The sequence below is a fragment of the Macaca nemestrina genome, chromosome 5 (assembly GCF_043159975.1).
Source record: "Macaca nemestrina isolate mMacNem1 chromosome 5, mMacNem.hap1, whole genome shotgun sequence".
NCBI lineage: Eukaryota > Metazoa > Chordata > Mammalia > Primates > Cercopithecidae > Macaca > Macaca nemestrina.
Window position 1 is genome coordinate 175,952,478 of NC_092129.1, and position 27,213 is coordinate 175,979,690.

The 27,213-nt window shown below is 41.9% G+C and overlaps 1 long non-coding RNA gene across 2 annotated transcripts in view; it reads right to left on the reverse strand.

Annotated features, from left to right (window-relative positions):
• LOC105487403 (uncharacterized) overlaps positions 1–23,366 on the reverse strand; it is a 59,035-nt gene extending 35,669 nt beyond the window's left edge. For both annotated transcript variants that reach the window (XR_011623167.1, XR_011623166.1), the window contains exons 1-2: positions 23,281–23,366; positions 22,974–23,049 (exon numbers count right to left, since the gene is read on the reverse strand). This is a non-coding gene — a long non-coding RNA (uncharacterized lncRNA). The remainder of the gene's footprint in view (positions 1–22,973; positions 23,050–23,280) is intronic.
• Between the last annotated feature and the right edge of the window lie 3,847 nt (positions 23,367–27,213).

Here is a 27,213-nt window from a genome sequence, read left to right on the forward strand (position 1 = left end):
ATCAATTGCTTCTTTTCGAAGTGGTGGCTGCTTGGATAATTAGCATAACCCATCTCATTGTAGATTCCTTAAGCAGAGCAGCGGCATGTTTGCAGGTAACTTTTAACAACAGGCTCTGCTCCTGTTATTTTCCCCCCAACTCCAAGCTATATGTTTTAATCGGGGAAAAATCTACCATCCAAAAAAACTTAGAAAAAGGAATTAGGGTCATCCTTCTAATTTGTCAGATTGATTAATAAATTTCGCAGTCCCCTCTTGCCACAAGAAAATGACATGACTTAGCAGTTTCCTTAATTTGTTCAATAAATAGTTTTCGGAGGTGCTACACACTAGGGCTGTATAGGTGCAGACCAACTCCTCAAAGGGCCCATGCCAGTGAGTGTAATGGTCATTTAAGCAAATCCCTCAAATTAGATGTTGTGGGTTCCTGAATAGAAGCATGTCGAGGGTACAGTGTCTCCTTAAGGAGCAAGTATGCTATAGCCTATGGAACACTAGGCTAAATGTGTTTCAAAAAATCACTGGCAGGTCGGGTGCAGTGGCTCAGGCCTGTGATCCCAGCACTTTGGGAGGCCAAGGTGGCTGGGTTGTTTGAGCCCAGGAGTTTGAGACAGACCGGGCAACATGGCAAAACCGCATCTCTACAAAAAATTAGCCGAACATCATGGCGTGCACCTGTGGTCCCAGCTACTCAGGAGGCTGAGGTAGGAAAATTGCTTGAACCTGGGAGGTTGAGGCTGCAGTGAGCGGTGATTGCACCACTGCATTCTAGCCTGGGCAACAGAGTGAGACCTTGTCTCAAAAAAAAAAAAAAAAAAAAAAATCACTGGCAGCTCTCTAAAGGATAGAGGGAATGATTCATGCCTAGATACAAGAAGACCAGTGAAGAGAGGGGTTTCTGAACTTCAGCATGCATAAAAATCACTTGCAAAGCTTGATTTTAAAATACACATTCCTGGGAGCCACCCCAGATTCAGAGCCTGAAAAAGAATCCAAAAATGTGCATTTCCATGAAGTGCCAGGTGACACTGATGCTGGTGTCCTTGAGCCACACTTTGCCCAAGCAGGAATTGGGAGCACGTTGAGATGGCACGGGCAAGTGTGTTGAGGTGGCTTGCAATCTGGTGATGAGGGCGTGGAAGACAAGGGTACTTGTTGGAAAATGGATCACTCACAATACATTCACTTGGACAAACACTGAAGCTCCCTGTGCTAGGGGCAACACCAAGATTGGAAGCCAGAGGACTCTAGAAATGTTATTTCTAGAGAACTACTAAATATTACTAGAGAAACGTGGGCTTTACACTCGCAGAACTGAGTTCAAATTTCAGCGTTGCCACTTACCCACTGGATGATTTTAAGCAAATGACTCAATCTCTCAGACAATTTCATCATCTATGATATGAGCAAAATAATGTCAAACTCCAGAGATTTTCAAATATTAAAGGAGATGACATACATATAAGAGAATCTGATACTGAAGCCAACATTCAGTGGGCCCGTAAATGGTAAGCAGTAAGTGCATGGCCCCTGCTCTCTCACCTCACAGAGCCTAAAGGTTAAGGCTATTTTAAAAAGTTAATTTTATACAAGGATGATTTGAAGAAATTCTATGTTCATGGTTAAACTAATGTTCAATGGAAGAAGATTTTTTTTTTTTTGAGACAGGGTCTCGCTCTGTCACCCAGGCTGGAGTGCAATGGCACAATCTCAGCTCACTGCAACCTCCCCCTCCCAGGTTCAGGCAATTCTCCTGTCTCGGCCTCCCAAGTAGCTGGGATTACAGGTGCATGCCACCATGCCTGGCTAATTTTTGTATTTTTAGTAGAGGCGGGGTTTCACCATGTTGGCCAGGCCGGGCTTGAACTTCTGACCTCAGGTGATCCGCATGCTTCGGCCTCCCAAAGTGTTGGGATTACAGGCGTGAGCCACCGCGCCCAGCCAAGAATAAGAGATTGTTAACAGTCGCCACCTGGTAAGGATATTTGAAGTTTAAATGAAATAATGCATCTAAAGGCCCCGACATGTGATTTCTTTTTTTCTTTTCCTTTTTTTTTTTTTTTTTTTTTTTTTTTTTTGAGACAAGGTCTTGCTCTGTGACCCAGGCAGGAGTATGCAGTGCCGTGATCAGCGCTCACTGCAACCTCAAACACTTGGACTCAAGTGATGCACCTGCCACAGCTTCCCAAGTAGCTAGTACTGCAGCCACATGCCACCATGCCTGGCTATTTTTTTTTTAATAGAGTCAAGGATCTAACTATGTTGCCCAGGCTGGCCTCGAACTCATGGCCTCAAGGAATCCTCCTGCCTCAGCCTCCCAACATGCTGGGATACCAGGCGTGAGCCACTGGGCCCAGCCTGTATTTATTATTTCATAGAAACTCAGCAAACGTTGACTCTTTTCTCCCTTCCTCCTGCTAATTCTAATTGAGGACATTTCTAGGAAAGTCTCATGAAGTAGATGTGGTTTGAGCAGAACTCCAATTCTCCTTAGCCGGGGCTTGTTTCAGTGGGTTTTCCCCAGCGTTTTGAAGGGATAATATTCTATCAGATTTCCAGAGCACCCCAGCAACACTTCCCAGTGCTCCTAGACCCTGTTATTTCAGCAACACACAGATTGCAAGGCATTGTTATCGTCCTGCTAATAGATGTACCCTACCCCCGAATCGCTCCTGTCTCTGTGTGATGAAAGGCAAGGAGAAAACCTGCTGAAGTGTAACATTTAGGATCAGAAACTTGAAAGCGCTTTTTAAAATTCTATCAGAAAGATCATGAAAGCCACTTTGGTCAAACTCACTGTGCACGTAAAGGGCTTTTTGAACTTTTTACCTTTTGGTGATGCTTTCGATCCGCAACGCACATGATCTCATTAAAAACATATTATTTAGCTTAAACTTGGAACATTTACCATTTTTTCCAGTAGCCTGGGGCTTGGGGCAGAACAATGCAGTTCATGGCAACATGACATAAAGTATCTGCCAGGATATTGCTGCAAAGGTATGCCGGGGAGGAGGGGATCCTCTGCTCAGACACTGTAGAGAGCTTTGCAAGGTGAGGTCAGCACTCGCCTGCCAATGAAGTGAATCCTCATTACTCAGGAATGCTCAGCCTAGGCTGGCTGACACTCAAAGCAATCAATCTTAGTGGAAGAACCAGAGACACCTGGTTTTCAGACGAGAATCACTTTCCCAGGTCCAGGTAAATAAATGGTCTTGTTTTTCAACTCTCATATCATCTTTGGAGCAAAAGTACAACTTAAATCGCAAGACTACTGATTTGTGGCTTAGCTTTCCTTAGTGAACTGAAGGTGGCTGAGGTCTAACAAGGTAAAGAAAGCTATTGCGAATGTGAACACAATGTATAATGAATAATGACTCCTCTTATTTTAAATTGTATTCGATAGCTTACCGTGCAAGATGATTCAAATACCCCTATGTGGTGGGTGGAAAATAAATAGAAAACAAAACTGTCCAAGTCAAGCAGGTAACAATTCCAATTAAGAAACACTTTAAATCAAGGAAAAATAGATCACCAGGTAATGGTTTGTTTCCAGGGGTGATATATTTCCCAGTTAATGTCAATTTCTCTTTGTATATGTCAGCCCCTTTCTACCTCAACAATGGGCTTAACTGGAGGAAAATACGTAGTTCCTCTCATGATGCAGCCCAAAATCAAAAACCGACTAGGACCTGATAAAACAAAATGCCCAGAGGTTGGAGGTTCAGAGTAATTTGTAGGTCAGTAAAGTGAAAGACACTGACTTTTATCTTTCTTCCCTTTCATCCTACTGACTTGTCACCTCATGTGGCTTCAGACATCACGTCCCAGTTAGAGGAAGGAAATCACAGGGAAGGGCAGTCTCAGCTCACTGCAGCCTCGACCTCATGGGCTCAAGCAATCCTCCTACCTCTGCCTTCTGAATAGCTGGGACTAGAGGCGTGTGCCACCACACGTGGCTAATTTTTGTATCCTTTTGCGAGATGGGGTCTCATATGTTGCCCAGGCTGGTCTCGAACTACTGAGCTCAAGCAATTCACCCACTTCGACCTCCAAAAGTGTTGGGATTTCGGGAGTGAGCCACCATGGCTGGTCAGCTTTTTCATCAGGTTATTTTCTTTCATTTCCCTTCAGTTCTTGACATTCCCATTTCCACTGTCCCAACTGCTGGCTGGCTCCTCTAGAAACATTTTTAAGGAATACCTATCTGGTCTCTTTTTTAAAAAAACAAAAACAGAAGCAAAAAACATGGTGTGGCTTTGTCCTCCAGTGTCCCCTACGCTGGAGTGCAGGGGCGTGACCTTGGCTTACTACAACCTCAACCTCCCAGGCTCCAGCTATTCACCCACCTCGGCCTCCCAAAGTGCTTACAGGTATGAGCCAGCATCCCTAGACTGGTCTCATTTTTAAGAACCATTGGTGATATTACCAACTCCTGGTTTTTCACAAACAGATGGACAAAAATATTTTTGTGTCTAAGAAGTAACGTGAAGAAGAGATACAAAAGTCAGCCGGGCGTGCTGGCTCACACCTGTAATCCCAGCACTTTGAGAGGCTGAGGCAGGCAGATCACCTGAGATCAGAAGTTTGAAACCAACCTGGCCAACATGGTGAAACCCTGTCTCTAATAAAAACACAAAAATTAGCCGGACATGGTGGCGTCTGCCTGTAATCCCAGCTACCCAGGAGGCTGAGGCTGGACAATCGCTGGAACCTGGGAGGCAGAGGCTGCAGTGAGCTGAGATTGTGCCACTGCACTCCAGCCTGAGTGACAGAGCAAGATTCCATCTCAAAAAAAAAAAAAAAAAAAGGAAAGAAAAGATACAAAAGTCCTCAGCTAACTCCAGCACACTTTCTTCAATATAATAAATTACTTTAAAATAAATTTACTAAAATATATCCAGTTAGCTAATGGAATTTTGTTGGGGTTTGAGATTTTTTCTGAGTTGTTTAAATTGACTCAATCATGAATTACTTTGTAAATTAAAAATCAAATGGACATTCAAAAAATAAAATAAATTTACTTAAAATTACTTAACAAGAAATTCAGGAGTCTTTACTATTAAGTCTCGTGTAGCTTGGACTAACAGTCTCCAAGTTCAATGCTTCACCCAGTAGCAGCATCACTCAGAGCAACAGGAGTCTCTTTAAAAACTTCACAGTAAATTAAGTACAATTAGCAGAGCAAACATCAACACTACCAGCCCAGGAAAGAAGTAATCACTCAGCCTCCATTCTCAGCGCCCATTAAGACTTGAACCATTTCTCAAATCAGTGATCTTTTTAAGTGATCATCATCATGAACGCCCTCCTAAATTATAGCCTCCTCATTACGGGGCACATAATGATATTAAACTTCAGCCTTTGTTAAGAAGTGGAGGTAATAAAGCTTTCCAAGAAGCGACAGCTTATATTTTTGATCCAAACCATAAAAACAGCTAAGTGCTTCCTAATGCTTTCATAAGCTAGGCTTTTAAAAATGTTCCTTTAAGAAGCATTTCCTTGAATGACAGACATAAAGGGCTGGAAGGGACCTTTGAAAGCAGATAGTTCTGCTCCTTCATTTAACAAATGAGAACACTGAGGCCCAGACATGTCAGGTGATTTGCACAATGTCCTACAGCCAGTTAGTTGTAGAATCAGCTAAACATGTAGCAAATACAGTCACCCCTCAGTAGCCACCGGGGGTATTGGTTCCAGGATCCCCCAAACCCCCAAGGATACCAAATTCCAAGGATGCTCAAGTCCCTTATATAAAGTGATGTATTATTTGCATATTTGCACACCCTCCTGCGTACAGTGGCGCACCGCATAATGATGTTTTGGTCAACAGCAGACTGCACCAACAACAGTGGCCCTAGAAGATTATAATGGAGCTGAAACATTCCTATTGCCTAGTGATGTCTTAGCCATCCTAACCCGGGCCTGACCTGGCAGCCCAGCGCATGCCTTACATGTCTGTGGTGATGCTGGAGTACACAAACCCACTGTGCTGCCAGTCATAGAAAAGTAGAGCACATGCAGTTTTGTATAGTCCATAATGCTTGATGACAGCAATAAATGACTGTGTTACTGGTTTATGTATTTACTATACTATACTTTTTATCATCATCTTGGAGTGCATTCCTTCTACTTACAAAAAAAAGAAAAAAGTTGGCAGGGCACGGTGGCTCATGCCTATAATCCCAGCACTTTGGGAGGCTGAGGCGGGCAGATCACCTGAGGTCAGGAGTTTAACATGGTGGAACCTCATCTCTATTTAAAAAAAAAAAAAAAAAAACGAGCCAGGCGTGATGGCGCACGCCTGTAATCCCAGCTACTCAGGAAGTTGAGGCACAAGAATCACTTGAACCCAGAAGGTGGAGGTTGCAGCGAACCAAGATGGCGCCACTGCACTCCAGTCTGGGCGACAGAGAGAGATTTCGTCTCAAAGAAACAAGAAAAAAGTTAACGATAAACCAGTCTCAGGCAGGTCCTTCAGAGGGATTCCAGGAGAAGGCATTGTTACCATAGGAGATGACAGCCCCATGTGTGCCATTGTGCCTGAAGACTGGCCAGTGGGACAAGATGTGGACGTGGAGGCCAATGATATTGATGGTCCTGACCCTGCGTAGGCCTAGGCTAATGTGTCTGTTTGTGTCTTAGTTTTTAACAACATTTTAAAAAGGAAAAAAAATTAAAAATTTTAAAAATAGAAAAAAACTTATAGAATAAGAATATAAAGAAAGAAGGCTGGGTGCGGTGGCTCACACCTGTAATCCCAGCACGTTGGGAGGCCGAGGCCAGTGGATCACCTGAGGTCAGGAGTTCAAGGCCAGCCTGACCAACATGGTGAAACCCCGTCTGTATTAAAAATACAAAAAATTAGCCAGGCGTGGTGGCGGGCACCTCTAATCCCAGCTACTCAGGAAGCTGAGGCAGGAGAATTGCTTGAACCCAGTAGGTAGAGGTTGCAGTGAGCCGAGATCATGCCATTGCACTCCAGCCTGGGCGATAAGAGCAAAACTCTGTCTCCAAAAAAAAAGAAGAAAAGAAAAGATTTCTGTAGAGCTGTATAATGAGTTTGTGTATTAAGCTAAGAGTTATTACGTAAGAGTCAAAAATTTTTTTAATTAAAGTTTATAAAGTTAAAAATCTACCATAGGCTGTTTATTATGGGAGAAAGAAAAAACAATTTTAATAAACGTAGTGTAGCCTCAGTGTAAAGTGTTTACAAAGTTGACAGTAGGGTCCAGTAACTTCCTGGACCATCACTTTCACTGCCCGCTCACTCCCTGACTCACCCAGAGCAGCCTCCAGTCCTGCGAGCACCATCCATTCAACAGTGGTACACCTGTACACCACTACAGGCCAGGCGCGGTGGCTCACGCCTGTAATCCCAGCAATGGGAGGCTGAGGTGGGCGGATCACAAGGTCAGGAGATCGAGACCACCTTGGCTAACATGGTGAAACCCCACCTCTATTGAAATTTTTAAAAAATTAGCCAGATGTGGTGACACGCACCTGTTGTCCTAGCTACTCAGGAGTCTGAGATAGGAGAATCACTAGAACCTGGGAGGCGGAGGTTGCAGTGAGCTGAGATTGTGCCACCGCATTCCAGGCTGGGTGACAGAGCAAGACTCCATCATTAAAAAAAAAACATGCACACACACCCAAATACTTACCATTGTGTCACAATTGCCTACAGTGTTCAGTACAGTACCAGGCTTTGCAGTTTTGTGGCCTGGAAGCAAAGGTTTCTACCATACAGCCTATGCGTGTGGCAGGCTCCACCACCTGGGTCTGTGCAGCTGCACTCCATGGTGTTCATTCGCACAAGGATGACATTGCCCAGTGATTCATTTCTCAAAATGTTTCTCAAAATGGTATCAACACATACCATACTTTAAATCATCTCTAGGTTACTTGTAATACCTAATACAATGTAAATGTTATATAAATTGTTGTTATGTTGTATTGGTTTTTTAATATTTATTTTTATTATGTTTTCATCATATATTGTCAATCCAAGGTTAGTTGAATCCAAAAATTTGGAACCCAAGTGTATTAGTCAGGGTTCCCTAGAGGAACTAATACGATATTGATAGATACATATAGATATAGATATGGGAGCTTATTGAATATTAACGTACATGATCACAAGGTCCCACAATAGGCTGTCTGCAAGCTGAGGAGCAAGGAGAGCCAGTCCGAGTCTCAGAACTGGAGAATTTGGAATCCGATGTTTGAGGGCAGGAAGCATCCACCATGAGAGAAAGATGTAGGCTTGGAGGCTAAGCCAGTCTCGCCTTTTCACGTTTTTCTGCCTGCTTTATATTCGCTGGCAGCTGATTAGATTGTGCTCACCCAGATTAAGGGTGGGTCTGCCTTCCCCCGCCAACTGACTCAAATGTTAATCACCTTTGGCAACACCCACCCACAGACAAACCCAGGATTAATACTTTGCATCCTTCAGTCCAATCAAGTTGACACTCAGTATTAACCATCACACCGAGGATACGGATGGCCAATTATATAGTTAGAAATAAACATCACCGAGACAGAAGTCTAAAAGCATTTCCACTTCTCTGCTTTTGCTGACTCTAGCAGGCACCAAGAAGAATCCACTGAGTCCAGGTAATTGACTCATTTACTCATTGTCATAACTATGAGAAAGGCACTCCAGATAGGATTATCGGATTTAGCAAATAAAAACACAGACCAGGCCGGGCGCGGTGGCTCAAGCCTGTAATCCCAGCACTTTGGGAGGCCGAGACGGGCGGATCACGAGGTCAGGAGATCAAGACCTCACGAGGTCAGGAGATTGAGACCATCCTGGCTAACACGGTGGAACCCCGTCTCTACTAAAAAATACAAAAAAAAAACTAGCCGGGCGAGGTGGCGGCACCTGTAGTCCCAGCTACTCAGGAGGCTGAGGCAGGAAAATGGCGTAAACCCGGGAGGCGGAGCTTGCAGTGAGCTGAGATCCGGCCACTGCACTCCAGCCTGGGCGACAGAGCGAGACTCTGTCTCAAAAAAAAAAAAAAAAAACCAGACCATCCAGCTAAATTTGAATTTCAAATGAACAATGGATAACTTTTTAGTACTAGCATGTTCCATGCAATACTTAGGACACTTTTACTGACACTAAAAGGAATGCTTGATTTTGATCTGAAATTCAAGTTCAACTGAGCATCCTGTACATGATCTGACAATCTTAACTCAAGCCCTTATGAAGATGACAAAAAGAAGCATTGAGAACTGCTGAGCTATGACATTATATCAGTTTTCTAGGGCTCCCATACAAAGTACCACAAATAGGGCCACTTAAAGGACAGAAATGTATTGTCTCGCAGTTCTGGAGGCTGGAAGCCTGAGGAAGTCCTGTTCCCTCTGAGAGAGGATTTGTTTCATGCCTCTGCCAAGCTTCTGGTGACTGCTGGCAATCATCGGCACTCCTTGGCTTGTAGACACATCACCCCAATCTCTACCTTCCTACTCATGGGCATTTTCTCTGTGGACATGTTTATGCGTCCAAATTTCTCCTTTTTATAAGGACACCAGTCACACTGGGTTAGGACCCACCAAATGACCTTATTTTAACTAATTATAGTTAAATATATATAGTTTTTATATATAAAATATATATAGTTTTTATATATAATATATAAATATATAATTTATATATGTTTATATATATAATTTATATATAATTATATATTATTATATAATATATATTTATGTTATATAGTTATATAAATATATATATTTATATGTTATATATATTTATATATAAATACATATATAATTATAATTTTAACTAATTATAACTAATTATCATCTTTAATGATCCTATCTGCACACAAAGTTCCATTTTTAATTACAGGGAGTTAAGACCTCAATATACGAATTGTGGGGGAAGACAGGATTAAACCCACAACAAATCACCTTTTTTTTTTTTGAGACAGACTCTCCCTCTATCGCCCAGGCTGCAGTGCAGTGGCGTGACCACAGCTCACTGCAACCTCCGCCTCCTGGCTTCAAGCAATTCTCCTCCCTCAGCCTCCTGAGTAGCTGGGATTACAGGCGCCCACTGCCATACCCAGCTAATTTTTGTATTTTTAGTAGAGACAAGGTTTCACCACATTGGTCAGGTTGGTCTCAAACTCCTGACTTCAAGTGATCCAGCCGCCTCAGCCTCCCAAAGTGCTGGGATTACAGGCGTGAGCCACTGTGCCCGGCTAACAAAACACTTTTAATGGCAAAAACCGCAATTACTTTTGCACCAACCTAAATAGCAATGAGAACTAGATATGGCTTATAACATACTCTTGAGTGCAGTAGTCCAGTCCTGGGATTCTGATAACCATCACTGTTCCCCCTCACTCAGGCACACGTAATAACTCTGAATCTGTTTTGATGAAAAATATTTCAAAACAAAGCTGGTTTGACGTCTTTGGTCTTTTGCTGTTTTCCAGAATTGTTCTTGGACACTGCTCTCACTGAGCTTACGGTCAGGACTGGATTTCCGTGGAGAAGTTTGATTCCCTCCAATACGCTGGCTGCCGGCCCCTCGCTAAGAAAGATGACTCTGGAACGGCAGCCTCCTTCCTTCTGAGCCCTCGTCCTATACCTGCGTCCACTTGAGTGGTCCCCAGGTCCACTCAAGGTCCACTTATCTGACCCCATCAGCTCGATGAGGTGCATTGGCAATGCGAGGGGCACGTGAAAGCCCCTCTTTTAAAAAGACTCTCTTCCTACTTAAAGTTTGAACTGAAAGTGGACCACAGAATCGGTTAGTTGTAATTACTCTTTAATTACTTTATGCCCCAAATTATGAGGGCTCCATATGAGGCCAGATATATCTAATGATTGCTCAATTATCTTACAGATCATTGCAGAACTCACTTAATATATAGGAAATCTAGTCAGAAATAAACCTCTTTGGGACCAAAGTCTAAAAGCATTTCTAATCGCAGAATGAAACTCTAAGTTAAATGCTCTTCCCTCTCCAACATGCAGCCTCCTACTATTTTCTAAATAGTCTAAAAGATGCAGGACTGGCCAGGCACTGTGGCTGGCACCTGTAATACAAGCATTTGGGGAGGCCAAGGCAAGAGGATCACTTTAGGCCAGGAGTTCAAGACCAGCCTGGACAACACAGCAAGACTCCACCTTTACAATATTTTAATGAGCTGGGAGTGGTAGCACATGCCTGTAGTCCCAGCTACTTGGGAGGCTGAGGCAAGAGGACCCTTGACCCCAAGAGTTTGAGGCTGCAGTGAGCTATGATTTGATTATAACCCAATGAAGCTGGTTTCTCTCACCAATAAGACTTTGGACAGTGATTTGCATATACCTGATGGAGCTATAACATTTGCTTCAAAGTTTGCACCAAGAACTGTAGATGCCACTCAGTAGAATATGCAGATATCTGGCTTTGTACAAAAATGATTGGGGCTAGGCACAGTGGCTCATGCTTATAATCCCAGCACTTTGGGAGGCCAAGGTGGGAAGATCGCTTGAGTCCAGGAGTTCGAGACCAGCCTAGGTGACATAGTGACACTCCATCTCTACAAAAAATTAAAAGGCATGGTGGTGTGCACCTATAGTCACAGCTACCTGGGAGGCTGAGGCAGGAGGATCACTTGAGCCCAGGAGGTTGAGGCTACAGTGAGCCATGATCATGCTACTGTACTCCAGCCTGGGTGACAGACCAAGACCTTGTCTCAAAATAATAATAATAATAATAATAATAACAACAATGCCATCCCAACTACAGAACTGATGGGATTCTGTAGTTCACAGGCTGTCTATTAAGATACCAGAAATTATTTCATCTATGTGAATGCTCGGTTCACTTTTCAAATAAACACTGATTTCTACAACTTGATGTTTAATCAAATGCTCAGCCTAATCAGTATGCATTTTATCTATTTGAAAGAGTATAATCAATAGTGACCACAAAATGTTACTCTCCACAGTTAACCTTGCCTTTCACAAGCCTAGATAAGCTTTTGCATTCTAGACTACGGTAAGTCTGTCACATGTGTATGGCAGATCCATCTTACAACTCTAGCCCAAGAAGCTACTTTTGTACTGTCCTTGAGCTTAGGATAGGGTTTCAAGATTCTCATTCTACCTCAGATTGTGCCTTATTTATCTAAAATCCTAGCTGAAGTTTCATTGGGTGAGGGGTATTGTAATTCATATCACTGAAGAAAAAAATCCAGAAATGGTAATTTACTATCACCAAACCAGATGTTAATTTTTGATCTTTTGTCCTAGTGCAAAGATTGCCTTTAAAATCAGAGCCAGAAGAATTGTAGACAGTGCCGCTAAATCAGCCCAATCAATGAGGTAGTGTTCTGAAGTTCACCTTGCAGAATTAAACTTGAAATCATACTTTTTTCTACTCCTGTCAAATCCTAATTTTCTTCTGTCTGAAACAGATGTTTTTTGAAGAAACCATATTTTTTTGCTCTAGCTTTGCATAGACCTTTGGCTGAAAGCAGTCATGCTGTTATTTAACCTGGCCTGCTGGGATTCTTGAGGTTATGAAGGCTTTTAAAAAGGTTATAAGCTTAGAAGTTATAGTATAAATTTGCATTCCATTCAAGTAGAAAATGAAAAAACAGACACTGTTAGAAAAATAGTAAAATGCATTCATCTGATTTTTAAAAAATATAAATTGTGAATAAAGATTCTCTTCTGTGTAGGCATGTGAAACAAAGTATTCATTTCTGGTTTGGAAACTTTGATGTTCTTTATTCAAGATCACGTCATCTTCAGTCAAAGAGGCAATGTCTTGTTAATTTATCTCCATTTCTAGCAGACTGACACAATAACATGTCATATCAAGGGCATAATGTTGTATTATGTTATAAAACGTCCTTCCTTCCCAATCTTTTTTCTGTGCGTGTAAGACAGGGTCTCTCTGTCACCCAGGCTGGAGTGCAGTGGTGCGATCGAGGCTCACTGCAGCCTCAACCTCCTGGGCTCAAGCAATCCTCCCACCTCAGCCTCCAGAGTAGCTGGGACCACAGGCACGCACCACCACGCTCAGCTAATTTTTGTAATTTTTGCAGACATGGAGTGTCACTATATTGCCCAGGCTGGTCTCAAACTCCAGGGCTCAAACGGTCTGCCCTCCTTAGCCTCCCAAAATGCTGGGGTTACAGGTGTGCACCACCATGACCATGCCAGGATGGCATTATTTTTTATTTCTAGTCCTTAGTAGTATCTGAATGTAATTAAATATCATTGGTATAACACAAATGGCAAATGTCTGTGGATAGACATGATCTGAGAAGCACATTAGAGGTGATTGTTTTAATTTTAACATATTTCCAATCTCCAAACAGAATAATGGTACCTGATGAGCACTCTTTAGAATAAGAAAAATAGATATTTCCAAGGAGGAAAGAATTGGTAGTTGAGGAAATATTGGTTATGTTTTACATTTGGTTAATACGGGATTGGGGAAACTCTACTATGCCAATCCGTGTTGAACCACCAGGTGGCACACTACTGCCTTCTTTCCACCATTCAACCACAGAAAAATAAAATGCCATTGGGAGATGTTGGGTTTAGTTTATTGGTGGTTGTTTTTTACACAGAAAATTCACCAAAACCAACTTAGCCACATAAAGATATGAATCTACAAGTGGTTCTTTCTCAACTTTAATATTTTTATTACTATCAGTAGAATTTATTTTGCTTTGCTTTTTCTTTAAGCTTTGAGCCAGCAAGATGTAAACACACCAACTAACCAACTAACAGAAATGCTAACCAAAATAAGCCCATTGATTACTCTTTACATGAAAGCAGAAACAACTGGGGAAATAATTTTACCTTTCAGAATACTTAAGGATTACCAGCGTTTAATATTCTACACGAGCATGTCATATTTGCAAAGTGTATTGTTACATATTTATAAGTAATTACAATAATGAATGTGATAGCATTTTTTAAAACCCATATGCAATCTAGGTCAAATTCTGAACATTTTACAGATTTCTCTAGCTTTTTACAACATTTATTCAATGACTTCATTGGCAAAATAACCAGAATCAACTCAATTTTTTAAATACTTTTAATAGAATTCTCCATTTATACTGATTTAGATTCAGGAATTGTCATAATGCCTCACAAATAGTCTTTCTGCCTAAAAGTAAGTATGTCTTTAACTCCAGTTTACTGAAAAAGGTACCCTTTTTGTTTACTGAGGTATATCAAACACATTTTGGATTTACCCCAGTTGACTAAGTCCTGGCAATCAGTAAATTAACTAGCACTTTAAACAGAACTTTTAATGTCCATTGATGAAATGGGCTGCACAAATGAGAGTTTAGCTTCTTTCAGTTCTAAAATCACAAGGCAGAATGAGATGAATTCTAGTCCCAGTTTTGCCACCAGCTAGCTGTGTTGCCTCAGGCAAATTATTTAAACTCTTTATACCTTCTTTCTCTCAACTGAGAAATTAAATAAAGTGGAATCTTTCTAAGGTTCTATTTTACTTTTAAAATGGTATGATTTTATTTTTATATTTGAATCTTATGTTGTGAAGCATAATAAAGTATTTCAAAGTAATTCATCAAAGTAGGAAAAGCTAGGAAAAATTCCTAAAGCAGTGACCACCTCGAGTGATGGTAGCAGTGTGCAGACGGCTTGGAGCCTTCCGCATCTCCTCTGATGAGCAAAACCAAGAGCTCTCACCACACAAAGGAAGAGCTCTGCACACATCCTTTGCTTTACAATTTCTTCACTTACTCTGGCTAATTGATATTTAGCCACCTCAGAATGAAATCATTGAGCTCTTTCTCCAGCTGTCTTGCACAGAATCTTCAATAGTGTAGATCTGTTTAACAGATTCCAACTCTTGGAACACACAATGTAAGCTTCCAGAATAATTGATAGCCATAACTTTAGAAATATATGTTGTGTTCATGTAAGATGGTCCTATAGGCACTACATCCCTTTTCTCATAATGTGAATGAAAACGAGTTATTTTCTTATGTTTGAGTTGCATTATATCTCATATATTGAGTTTACAAAAGCAAAAATTCCCGAATCCCTCAAAATTGAGAATGACTATACCTACACGAGCGAGATACAAAACCTATACTGAGTAAACAGACCCACATTTTTTATTTGCAGACTTACGCTTTTATATCTTCTGTTAGGGAATATGTTTCTTCTTTAAACAAACAAGGGCTTCTTTCCCCCATTTATTGTGTACTTCTGATGGTATTTTTAAAAAGACTTTCACAAGGGAGGGATGGGTCCTTAATTAAGACTTTAAAATGAGGGCAATAAATATATTTTATTGGTTATAATACCTTTTTCTTTATTAGAAGGGTAACAGACTGCTGGTTAACTGGTCATGAAATATTAATTAAAAAGAAAAAATATATGATGCAAGCAATCTCAGTGAGCGCCAACTGATGCTTTTACTGGGATTTTTTTCTGCATAAAGTTAAAGGCATGTGGACCCAGTCAGGTCACCCACAGGGAAACACCAGCTGGTCTCGTAGAGGCTCATCCAGTGACAGCAAGTCATGGAGTCCTCTCTGCACCAACATTTGGGGCTCATGTTGCATTTGGACACAAGCAGTCAGAAAGCACGCCCAGGACAAAGTGTTCCTGACAGATCCGCCTCTGCCTCCAGGACCAGATAGACCTACCCACACCAGTGTGCGTGAACACAGCAACTCTGCATGGAACATTCTGTTTTCACCAAGCGACCCAAGACCACAAGAACTCTTTCTGCCCCAGGCGCCCATCTTGGCTAACTAGAACCTTCCATAACTTCCAATGAAATACCCACATGTCTTCCAGATTCTGTTTTTACCCATGCACTTCAACTGCTCCCCTTAACTGGCTAGAAGATGATTTACATCTTAAATTTAAGAGAAAAGGCAGATGTTTTAGGATGGCAGGGGGAAATAATCCTCAAATACTGCCTGTGATATTAAAAATGGAGTTAACAGAAGTTTCCATGGGCAACTCTAATATGCTGCTCTCATTTCGCTGGAAGGGACCCTGACAGATAGAGACAGGAAAGTAACCTCACACTCAACTACAGGGAACAGCAGAGGTGTGTGTTCTGTGGCCACCCTCCAAGGAGGAAGGACTTACTTCAGGCCTCTGCAGCAATCGGCATGGCAACCAGAAATCCCCAACCAGCCACTGGCAACGTTCAACGTGTAGTAAATCACCTAAGGCCATCTTGCTAAAATGCAGCTTCTGATTCCACAGGTCTGGAGTGGAGTGGATGATTCTCAGCCCACACTGGGAATAAGGAGGCCCTCTCCTCTCCCTGAAGCTCTGACTCAGGCTGGCCTTTGTCCAGCAAAGTGAAAGAGAAGCAGAAACTTCACTGAAGCCTATAGGATTCTTTATTTTTTTTAATGCAAACATGGACGGCACAGTGGCTCGTGCTTTTAATCCCAGCACTTTGGGAAACCAAGATGGGAGAATCACTTGAGGCCAGGAGTTCGAGACCAATTTGAATAACGTAGCAAGACCTCATCTCCACACAAAAGAAAGAAAAAGAGAGAGAGAGGATTGCCTGAGCCCAGGGGTCCAGACTGCAGGGAGCTATGATCACACCACTGCACTCCAGGTTGGGCACCAAAGCAAGACCCTGTCTGTAATAAAATAAAATAATAAAAAATAAATGTAAACAAATGATTTACTGTGGATACATGATTCTTGGTGACTTTTAAAATTTCTGTCAGTACAATATCACCTACACAATAAGTAAAAATAAAAAATCTTCAACAGAAATTTAAACAACTTTTGAAATAATCGATAACCCCAAGGTGCTGTTTCCCTTTGAGGAATTTTCTTTACTTCCAAACGTGAGCAGGATTGGGTATTTTATTTTTCCCCCGATTAACAATTTATTTTCTTTTAAAAATTATCATAAGAGTAAAATTTGCTTTTTCTCTTTTGGTACACAGGTCTATGAATTTTAATACACAGATAGATTTGCGTAACCACCACCAAAATTGTGATATAAAACAGTTCCATTACCTGTCCCCCCAAAATTGGTGGGATTTGTGTTCCCAAATTTTTACAGCTTTCTCTCTTTTCCTAATTCCTCTCTTTGCTTCCACATTTACAAACAACATTTTTTTAAAATAAAATTAAGTATCGTTTTACAAAATCATCCAGAAAATTCATATTCTCCTTGAAGTCACAGAAGACAAAAGAAGGCTGAGACTCAAAGGCTCAGAACTACCGTGGCAAAATCTTGAGGTTAACTGAATCTGGGTTAGAAGTATCCACAGCCTCCTAGTTTGAGCTCCCAGATGGAGAACAAGTTTGCGCAGGTTCAAGAGTGTTGTCCTTGGACCTTCCTGAGGATGGGAAATTCTCTACAATGGTCTCTTTATTGTATTGCCAGAGTCAAACCCAGAGGAAAGTCCAAGCTGCCTCAGAGCCAGTAGTGACCTATAAACTCTCAGCCTCAAAGTTGGAAGGCAAAGCACCCCGCTGCCTGGGGATTGCATCAGAGCCCCAAAATGGGTCACCGGCAGAAAGCAGACACAAGTCAGGTCATTTCTTCTGTTTCAGCTTCCAGGGCAATGGAAACTGTGGAATCTATACCTCCAAAAATTTCAAATCACAGAAAAGCTCTCGGATTCTTCAATTATTCATATTAACTACTATGGGTAAAAGAATAAACCTTGTGGAGATGACAGAATGGCCTTAATTTGGGGGCTATTTCCAGCCCCTGTATACTTTTAACTCCATTCATGCTGAATAGCTAAAGGTCTTGTAATACTGCCTTTGATTTACGGAAGGGAAAAAAAAGATGGTATTACTGAAAAGACCCATTACTCCTGTGCCTCATCATGTAGTTCAATGTTAAGTACTCTACAAAACTGAATCCTTGGTGGAATGCAATTCTGTAATTCAATCGAGAGATCTTGCTAATGTCCCAGTCTGCAAGAACATAGCTTAAGGGTTTAGGTTTAGAAGGAAACCTTGCAAACCAGAGATGGAATTACAGCCTGCCTCTTCAATCAAGAGATGAGTGAGGGTTGTTGGCAGTGTAATATTAAACAATTACAAAATTTTTCAAAGAAAGTGAAAGAATTATGGAGTTATGTTTGTCTCTATGGGAAGATAAAGGAAGAAGAAAAGACAAAACACCAGATGGGCAAAATGTTGATCACTGTTGAAGCTGGATGTTTAGAAAATGGGGACTGAGTATACCATTTTCTCTACTTTCCCATGCATTTTTACAATGTCCATAAGAAAAAGTTAAAAAAAAAATATGCCACCAAAAGTACTATGATAGGAAAATAACGCTTCTGAAAACTCATGGAATTTGTAGGTGTTTCTCACTTGTGTATTAAATGTCGATATGAATAAATATTATGTGATCACTTTTGCAAGATTATAGGGCCCTTAATGGGCATAAATGAAGACTTACTGTCAGTGCTGGGGTCAGATATCCTCTAAGTGGACTAAGGGAAGTTTCTTATGTAATGAAGCCTGTGCAGTTGTGTTATTATGTATTATTCATACACACACTTGCACGCAATACTAGATACAGTCAGGCATCTCACAACGTTTCCATCAACAATGGACTGCATATCCAACAGTGGTCCTTGAAAGATTATAATACATAGTCTTACTTAGCTTTTCTATTTTTAGACATGCGAATACATGCGATTGTGTTCCAATTGCCTACAGAATTCAGTACTGTAACATGCTGTATAGGTTTGCAGTCTAGGAACAACAGGCTGTATCATACAGCCTAGGTGTGTAGCAGACTGCACCACCTCGGTTTGTGTAAGTACACTCTGTGATGTACTTACACAACCATGAAATCACCTAACAATGCATTTCTTGAGACATATCCCCATCATTAAGCAATACATTACTGTGTACATATTCAGACTTCCAAATAAAAAAATTAGAATGCTGGAAACAGGCTATTTGCATCACAAAAGGACCATGCCATATTCCTTTAAACACCAATACATATTAATAATATGACTTAAGAATTTCTACTTATCTAACAATCTGTTTCCTAGCTCTAGCTACCTCTTCCGGGGAGCATTTGAAAAATACTTACTCCCAGTCCCTACTCCAAACCAGTGAATCAAGCTGTCCAGATGATTTTAAAATGCATCCAGGATTGAAGACCACGAGGCTACTGCTCTCAGGAACAGAGCCAAGACTTAGAGGAGAGTTCTTTGGAACCTATCTGGATAACCCATTGAGATGCCATATTGTTTGGATAACCTCGAACATCCACACTAAGTACAGAGGTGTCTGCTGTGAGGAAGTTAAATTAGAATGACAGTCATAGTATGCTTAATGTTAAATAGAATTATGTATGTGAAACTGGAAGAAAAAAATAAAGCCGGGTTTCTTCCCCAAACCTTTGACTGATGGACCCTAGGCTAGACCTTTCAAATGTGAAATAAATTTAATTTCTGGCCCAGCACAGTGGCTCATACCTGTAATCCTAGCACTTTGGGAGGCTGAGGTGGGCGGATCGCTTGAGTCCAGAAGTTCAACACCAGCCTGGGCAACGTGGCGAAACCCCGTCTCTACTAAATATACAAAAAATTAGCCAGGTATGGTGGAATGCAACTGTGGTCCTAGTTACTTGGGAGGCTGAGGTGGGAGGATTTCTTGAGTCCAGAAGGTCCAGGCTGGAGTGAGGCATGATCGTGCCCCTGCACTCCAGCCTGGGCAACAGGAATAAGACCCTGTCTCAAAAAATAAATACCTAAACTTTACAAAATGAAAAACTAAAAACATTTAACTTCTTTAAAGGCGTAATTAAACCAATCATTACATTATTATTTGAATAAATTGTGGTTGCTACAAGTTATAAAATAGCCATAATCGTCATTTTCACTCTGCAAACATCTCCTACCTCCACCTCATCTGTGCTCCATTTGGAAATCTGTGAAATGTACGTTGATGAGGCAGCTGGGTTAAACCCACAGTTCCTGTAGGGGAGGGGCAGTTTTCACCAACACCTTGGGAAAGGCCTTGCTCTGAGCTCGCTTCTCTCTTCTGACAAGTGATAGTTTTTAACGGTGTGGGCGCGAGTTAAAACCAGACTTGTATCCTTACTGGAATTCTGTTACCACTAAAATCAAGCATTGGGAGCAGATGGGACCACCAGTGAAGGCCCAAGGAGTTCCGAGAGCCCAGCCACCTACCAAGAAGCCCAGCCCCAACCATTCCCATTCTGCCTTCTCACAGCTTTTCAGCTTTCCAACCCTAAGCTTTTTGGCTTTTGATGTGTATGGTTTATGTTCACGTTTTGGCTTTAACTTTTAACATGTTTTTACTTCCTCATAGAATTTAAATGCAGACTCCCAGTGCTGGAAGGTCTGAATTATTCTCTCACCTATGGGCCATGCCGGAAGTCCTGAACTCAACCGTCAACATCAGAACCTACCATGCAAAATTTCCTTTCTTCTCTATCCAAGACGGAGTCTAACACCCCGTATAAGTTAGTCCTAATGGGACTAAAAATACAAAATCAAAATGGCTTTCTCTGGATCTTTTCTGGCATCATCCAATTTTTCTATCTTTTAAAACAATTATTCTGCAGTCAGCCTACATCATTCCTAAATCAGCTACTAGATTAGGAAGTATCAGAGTAACTAAAGAAGGACCTAGAACTTAAGCTCGTAAGCTTGGAAATAAGACGAACTTGGAATCCAGCTAACTCTGACATGTTGGCCAGGTTATTGACCTCTGTGAAATGAAGGAGAGACACCTGCAGTGTCTAAACAGTGGATTGATGGGAGAATCAAAAGAGATCAGTATCCAATAGACTTTCATTAATATGCGTCATTAGATACTAGCAGACAGGTACAGAAATGCACAGAAATGTGGCTAGAAGGTTGTCTTCCCACACTGATGGCAGCTCAGAGACGGGAGACTGAACTGAGATGTGTAAAATACGACCTGCCAATCTTACTCCGTGTACTCGTGTATTATTTGAGCTGCTTATAATACTGCAGTGAAAATATATTATTGAGTCCTTTTCAAAGAACAGTTTGTCCTCCTGTCTTTATCAGATACTAAATGTAACCACTTATCAACAATGCTGCCAAGAAAATGAAGTAAGCAGGAGGAAAATGTCCTGACTTGGGTTGGGTGATGGTGGATCAGCAATGGCTTGAGGACTCTCTAGTAAAACATGCAGTAGGAGGGAAATAAAGACACGGTAAGGAGGTCGAAGTGAGCGGTTCACTTGAGGTCAGGAGTTCGAGACCAGCCAACATGGTGAAACCGCATCTCTACTAAAAATACAAAAAATTAGCCAGGCATGGTAGCAGGTGCCTGTAATCCCAGCTACTTGGGAGGGAGGCTGGGGCAGGAGAATTGCTTGAACCCAGGAGGCGGAGGTTGCAGTGAGCTGAGATTGTGCCACTGCACTCCAGCCTGGGTAACAGAGTGAGACTCTGCCTCAAAAAACAAACAAACGAGTCTTTGCTATTGTGAATATTTGTTATTGTGAATAGCAAAGACTCGTTTGTTTGTTTTTTGAGGCAGAGTCTATTCCAGATATTTATATAAATGATATCATAAAAAAAAAAAAGTCTGAACCAGACTACCACATTATCATTGGAAATCGACTCAGTAGGAACTGAGCAAACTGGACATTTTCAACCACACCCTCCCCATCACAGTGATGTGCCTCATGGCTATTCCTTGGAAGAGAGTTAGGAAAAGCTCTAGGTAAAGTTTGGTGGTCCTTGGAACTCTCTTCCAAGGAATCTCATGCCCTAGAGCTTTGCATTTGATGAGATTTGCTTAGCTTGATGGGTTTGTCTGTCTAATACAGGATAGTCTTTTCTATCCTTTTCTCTGTTCCCAGCAACAATTCTTATTTAAGGGAAGGAGGTGGGAGAGCAGGTTCATAAACATACATTTCCTGCTTCCTATGCTCAAGGCTGTCTCTTCTTAAACCAACAGTGTCTGCCGGGCGCGGTGGCTCACGCCTGCAATCCCAGCACTTTGGGAGGCCGAGGCAGGCGGATCACAAGGTCAGGAGATCGAGACCATCCTGGCTAACACAGTGAAACCCTGTCTCTACTAAAAATACAAAATAATTAGCCAGGCGTAGTAGCGGGCGCCTGTAGTCTCAGCTACTTGGGAGGCTGAGGCAGGAGAATGGCCTGAAACCACGAGGTGGAGCTTGCAGTGAGCCAAGATAGTGCCACTGCACTCCAGCCTGGGTGACAGAGCGAGACTCCGTCTCAAAAAAAAAAAAAAAAAAACAGTGTCACCTGTTACACAATATCAGAAGGGGAGACAAGCTCTCCTGGCTTTGGTCTAGTCTGATTTCAGCTGCAAGCAAACAAGAGACCAGTATCAGCTCACCTCTATCCCACTAATGCTTTTGCGGATCCATCTCCCCTCAGAATGGGAAGGCCTCCAGTATAAAAATGATAACGCATGGGTGGTGCAGTCACAGCCAAATGCAAAAAGTCATTGCTGAAATACTTTAGTGTACAGTGATATATTTAATCTTTACAAATACTTTGTTTGATCCTCTTATATAGATAAGATGTGAATTATTATCCGTATTTTACATGTGACCCAACTGAGGTTCAGAGAGGTGATGGCTTACTCATTCTCATGCTGCCTGTGGGAGCAGACAGACTGGTATTTTCTTATTCCTAACCTACTGCCCATCCTACTGGATCACAGCTGCCCAGTCACTATTCAGCACGTACAGGCACTAAGCAAAGCACAGAGCTGGACACTGTAGAGGATACAACAACAAAAGTCCTGCAGCAGCTCAAAATCCAACAGGGAGAAGACTTTCACGGGATGGAAAAATCACTGTGACACCAGTAATAAACATTCAAAACTAGATAAGAAAAATCAACACAGGCCAATAAAAGCTATGGTTCCTGAGGGTTCAAACTGGGTAAAAGGGAAGATTTTTTTTTTTCAACAAACAGTTCTTCCACAAATATTTATTGAGCACCTACTGTGTGTCAGGAACTTTTCTCCAAGACTGAAGACCTTGTACTTTTCTTCTCCTGCCTCTCACAGCATTTGGAGGATCTGGGTAGGGGAGATATGAAAAAATACACCTCAATGACTTTTCGGGGTCCAGGGAGTGCATCGTTGGTGGGCCTTCCTTCCGTGAATGGTGGAGGATGCTGGGCTGAGACTCAGGACGTCGTGCTCAATTACACATTTGTACATGGCTCTTTTGTGTCCATCCCCCATTGAACAATCCGTACCTTGACCATTCATGGAAGCAGATTAGGATTTAGAATCTACCCAATGTACCATGAAATGTGTAGTGTCTCCAGTAATCAAAGCCGCCGTGCTGACCCGCTCTGCTTGGTAGCCAGGTAGACCCATCAGGCTCTGCGGCCGTGTTCTTCCGCTTTTTATCCTTTCAAGTCACTGTGGGAAAATAAATCTCAGCACAATTCCTTCCGGTTCATCAGTCTTCCCAGTTCACCCATCCACGTCCACATCCTTTATTTTTGTTTTCCTGGGTCAGTTTCTCCTACATCCCAATCGGAGCCTGCCCCCAACCAGGGTAGCTGAAGAGGTGATCCCAAAAAGGATTTGGGGTGTTATTTTCTTCCGAGGAATTGTGTTTATTTTTTTAAAAAACATTTTTATTTGTTGCTAATTTGAGCGACAATATTTGCCACAAAGTTGAATGCTTAACACTGGGCCCTGAACTGACCCTAAGTGGTTTTAAATCTAACTCAATTAAGCAATATCACATTTAACTAAATAATTAGCAAAGGCAGTGTGCTTATTGTATGCCAGAAATTGCATATAGAAAAATAATTGATCTCATTACATGATCATTTTTCAAAGAAGTTATTGTTAGATCCATTCAAATGAAATAGATAACTGAGGTTGAAGGAGGTTAAGACATTTGCCTTAATCTCATACCTTTGTTTCCTACACACTTTCCATCACCTCCATGTAGACCCTCTGTTCTGTCAGGCTTGTCTCCTCATTAAACCATCCATTTCACACTGCCCTTGACCTTTGAGGACTGTGGTCCATCACCCTGGCTTGGAATATCCTCACGAATGCCCATTCACACCCCACTTACCCTTTGTGGCCAAGGAAGCTCCCAAATCCTGTTGAACTTTTCTTGACCACTCTAGTCCTCAAAGTTCTCCCTGAACTCTTCCATAGCAGCCAATAGGGATCCTCTGTGCCATTTCTTTAAAGGATTGTATGTGTGAACTTTGGTGATTAGTTCCATATCCTATATTTTGTACCATTCATAGTGTGGTACATAGTAGATTATCAATAAACACTTGACCAAGTGATGGATTGACCGTTTCTAAACCAGTCTCCTGTACTGTTGGAGATCTTAGAAAAATAAAGGAGGTTCTTTACATGTTTATTTTTCAATAAATCTATTTTTATTTTCTTCTGATGGAAGGTAGGAAATGAATCTCCTTTTTGCCTCCTATCTTTTGCCACAATCTTTTTAAAAGTCTCAATTCTAGATTATACTCTTTTTTTATCCCATCAGCAAAAATTTAACCATTTTCATTTCTTGGACCAAATGCAAAATGTGAATTTAGTGACTCCAATTAATTATAGGGAGTTCTTACTAACCAAATCAGGGGTTCTCTGTCCAAGAATAAAAAGCAGATGAAAGTCTTAAAATCCACCAACAGCTCTGCCACTTCTTACACTGCCCCATTTGTAGGTGTATCTCAGCTACAGTCAGAACTGAGTTGTCTTTGTTCCCCTAGAAATGATCAGCTGACACCCATCAGATCCGCTGATGGACACACAGGGTTAGGTCGACCAGGGCCTGGAAGATTTCTGCATGCCACTCTTTGCACAGCCTAACGATACATGATTTTAAAGTTCTTAACCCACCTCTCCTCCCTGCCCCCCAGAACTAATCTATATGCTAATTTGCACTTGATAATGCCGCCCCACAATATGGTAATTGCTGTAATGTTTTCCAGGGAGGAAAAAAAAAAGTAGAAATTGAGCCACAGCTTCAGCGCTGATGCCTGCACAGTCACGAGACGCTGTGCACAGACGGGGTATCAAGCCGGAGCCCACATCCAGCAATTGGTCACACTGAGGTCAGGATGAAATCATTCTAGAAAAATTGGAAATGCTCTTCTAAGCCACACTATTTTGAAACGATCCTCAGAAGCGTGAAGAGTATCAGAGGCGGCAAGCTGTAGCCTACTGAGTTAAACCTAGCTGCATTCCCTCACCTGTGTACGAAGGCCTCAAGATTTACAGAAAATCTCAAACCACTGATTTGACGGTGCAACCTCTAAAGCAGGGCCGAGTCTTCCAGGGCTTCTGGAGTCTCCATATCACCTTTATGTGCACAAAGGTACTTTCCTTTCTGCCTATTTCCCTACATATGCTCTCAATGCTATTAAGATATCAAATGCAGGAATGACAACAAGAGAGTCCTAATTAAACAGCAGCAGTGTGTGCCCTCGAAGGAACAGCCTGAACCCAAATAAGTGGAGCTTGGGACCGGAAAGGGGAAAAAGACAATGGGGGCTTTGAAATCAGCTGGGTTTAAAGCAACGGGTTTGTTGTGTGTATTTAAAGGGCCAGATGACACAAAGGGCTGTTAGGACGGAGACCAAGCTCCGGATTCACCAAGACACACGGGTAATAGTCACTGAGTCCTGTGACCGGAATCCAATTGTAATTGGCCTCAGAGATCACTTATGGCAATCAGGGAAGTAATAGGCTTCTGAATAATTATGAATAATTAGGCACATTTATGAATAATTACACTGATAATAACTATCTAATTCACTCCATTTTAAAATTGTAATTCACTCATTATGGATTGGGTGCTCACTCCCTTCATCCTGCCTCTGCATATTCATGGCCTAATCCATCCGCCAATCTTACAATGATTGGAGTCCCTCTCCAGCTCAGCACTGGACTCACCCTGGGGACAAAGGACTATCCTGGTCCGCAGCATTGGAGTTTCCTATCCCTTTGATTAATTTGAGAGGACTCTGGACAGTAGAGAGAGGCAGAAGGGATATAAGGAAATATTTTCCTAAAATATCCAAGCTTTGCCATCTTGTGACTCATTTACCAATATGCAAATGACTTTGAAGTAATATCCAGGAGCTCTTTGCTGTTTTCAATACTGATGATAAAAAGAAGCAACTGCTTGCACATGTCATTATACAGAATACCAGTGCATTAGACAAGGGCAGTCTTTTTATAGCGTCTTCTGATCGAGTACTAGGCTGCTTAGAAAATCAGGAGTCCTAGCTGGACATGATGGCTCACACCTGTAATCCCAGCACTTTGGGAGGCTGAGGTGGGCAGATTGCCTGAGCCCAGGAGTTCGAGACAAACCTGGGCAACATAGGGAGAGCTTGTCTCTACAAAAAGTAATAAAAAACAAAAATTAGCCAGGCATGGTTGTGTGCACGTGTAGAACCAGCTACTTGGGATGCTGAGGAGGGAGGGTCACTGGAGCCCAGGAGGTTGAGGCTGAAGTGAGCCAAAATTGCACCACTGCACACTCCAGCCTGGACAACAGAGCAAGACCCTGTGAAAGAAAGAAAGAAAGAAAGAAAGAAAGAAAGAAAGAAAGAAAGAAAGAAAGAAAGAAAGAAAGAAAGAAAGAAAGAAAGAAAGAAAGGAAGGAAGGAAGGAAGGAAGGAAGGAAGGAAGGAAGGAAGGAAGGAAGGAAGGAAGGAAGGAAGGAAGGAAGGAAAGGAAGGGAGGGAAGAAGGAAGGAAGGAGAGAAAGAAAGAGAGAGAGAGAGAGAAAGAAAGAAAGAAAGAAAGAAAGAAAGAAAGAAAGAAAGAAAGAAAGAAAGAAAGAAAGAAAGAAAGAAAGAAAGAAAGAAAGAAAAAAGGAAAAAAAGAAAGAAAGAAAAGAAAGAAAGAAGGCCGGGCGCGGTGGCTCAAGCCTGTAATCCCAGCACTTTGGGAGGCCGAGACGGGCGGATCACGAGGTCAGGAGATCGAGACCATCCTGGCTAACACCGTGAAACCCCGTCTCTACTAAAAATACAAAAAACTAGCCGGGCGAGGTGGCGGGCGCCTGTAGTCCCAGCTACTCCGGAGGCTGAGGCAGGAGAATGGCGTAAACCCGGGAGGCGGAGCTTGCAGTGAGCTGAGATCCGGCCACTGCACTCCAGCCCGGGCTACAGAGCAAGACTCCATCTCAAAAAAAAAAAAAAAAAAAAAAAAAAAGAAAGAAAGAGAAAGAGAAAGAGAG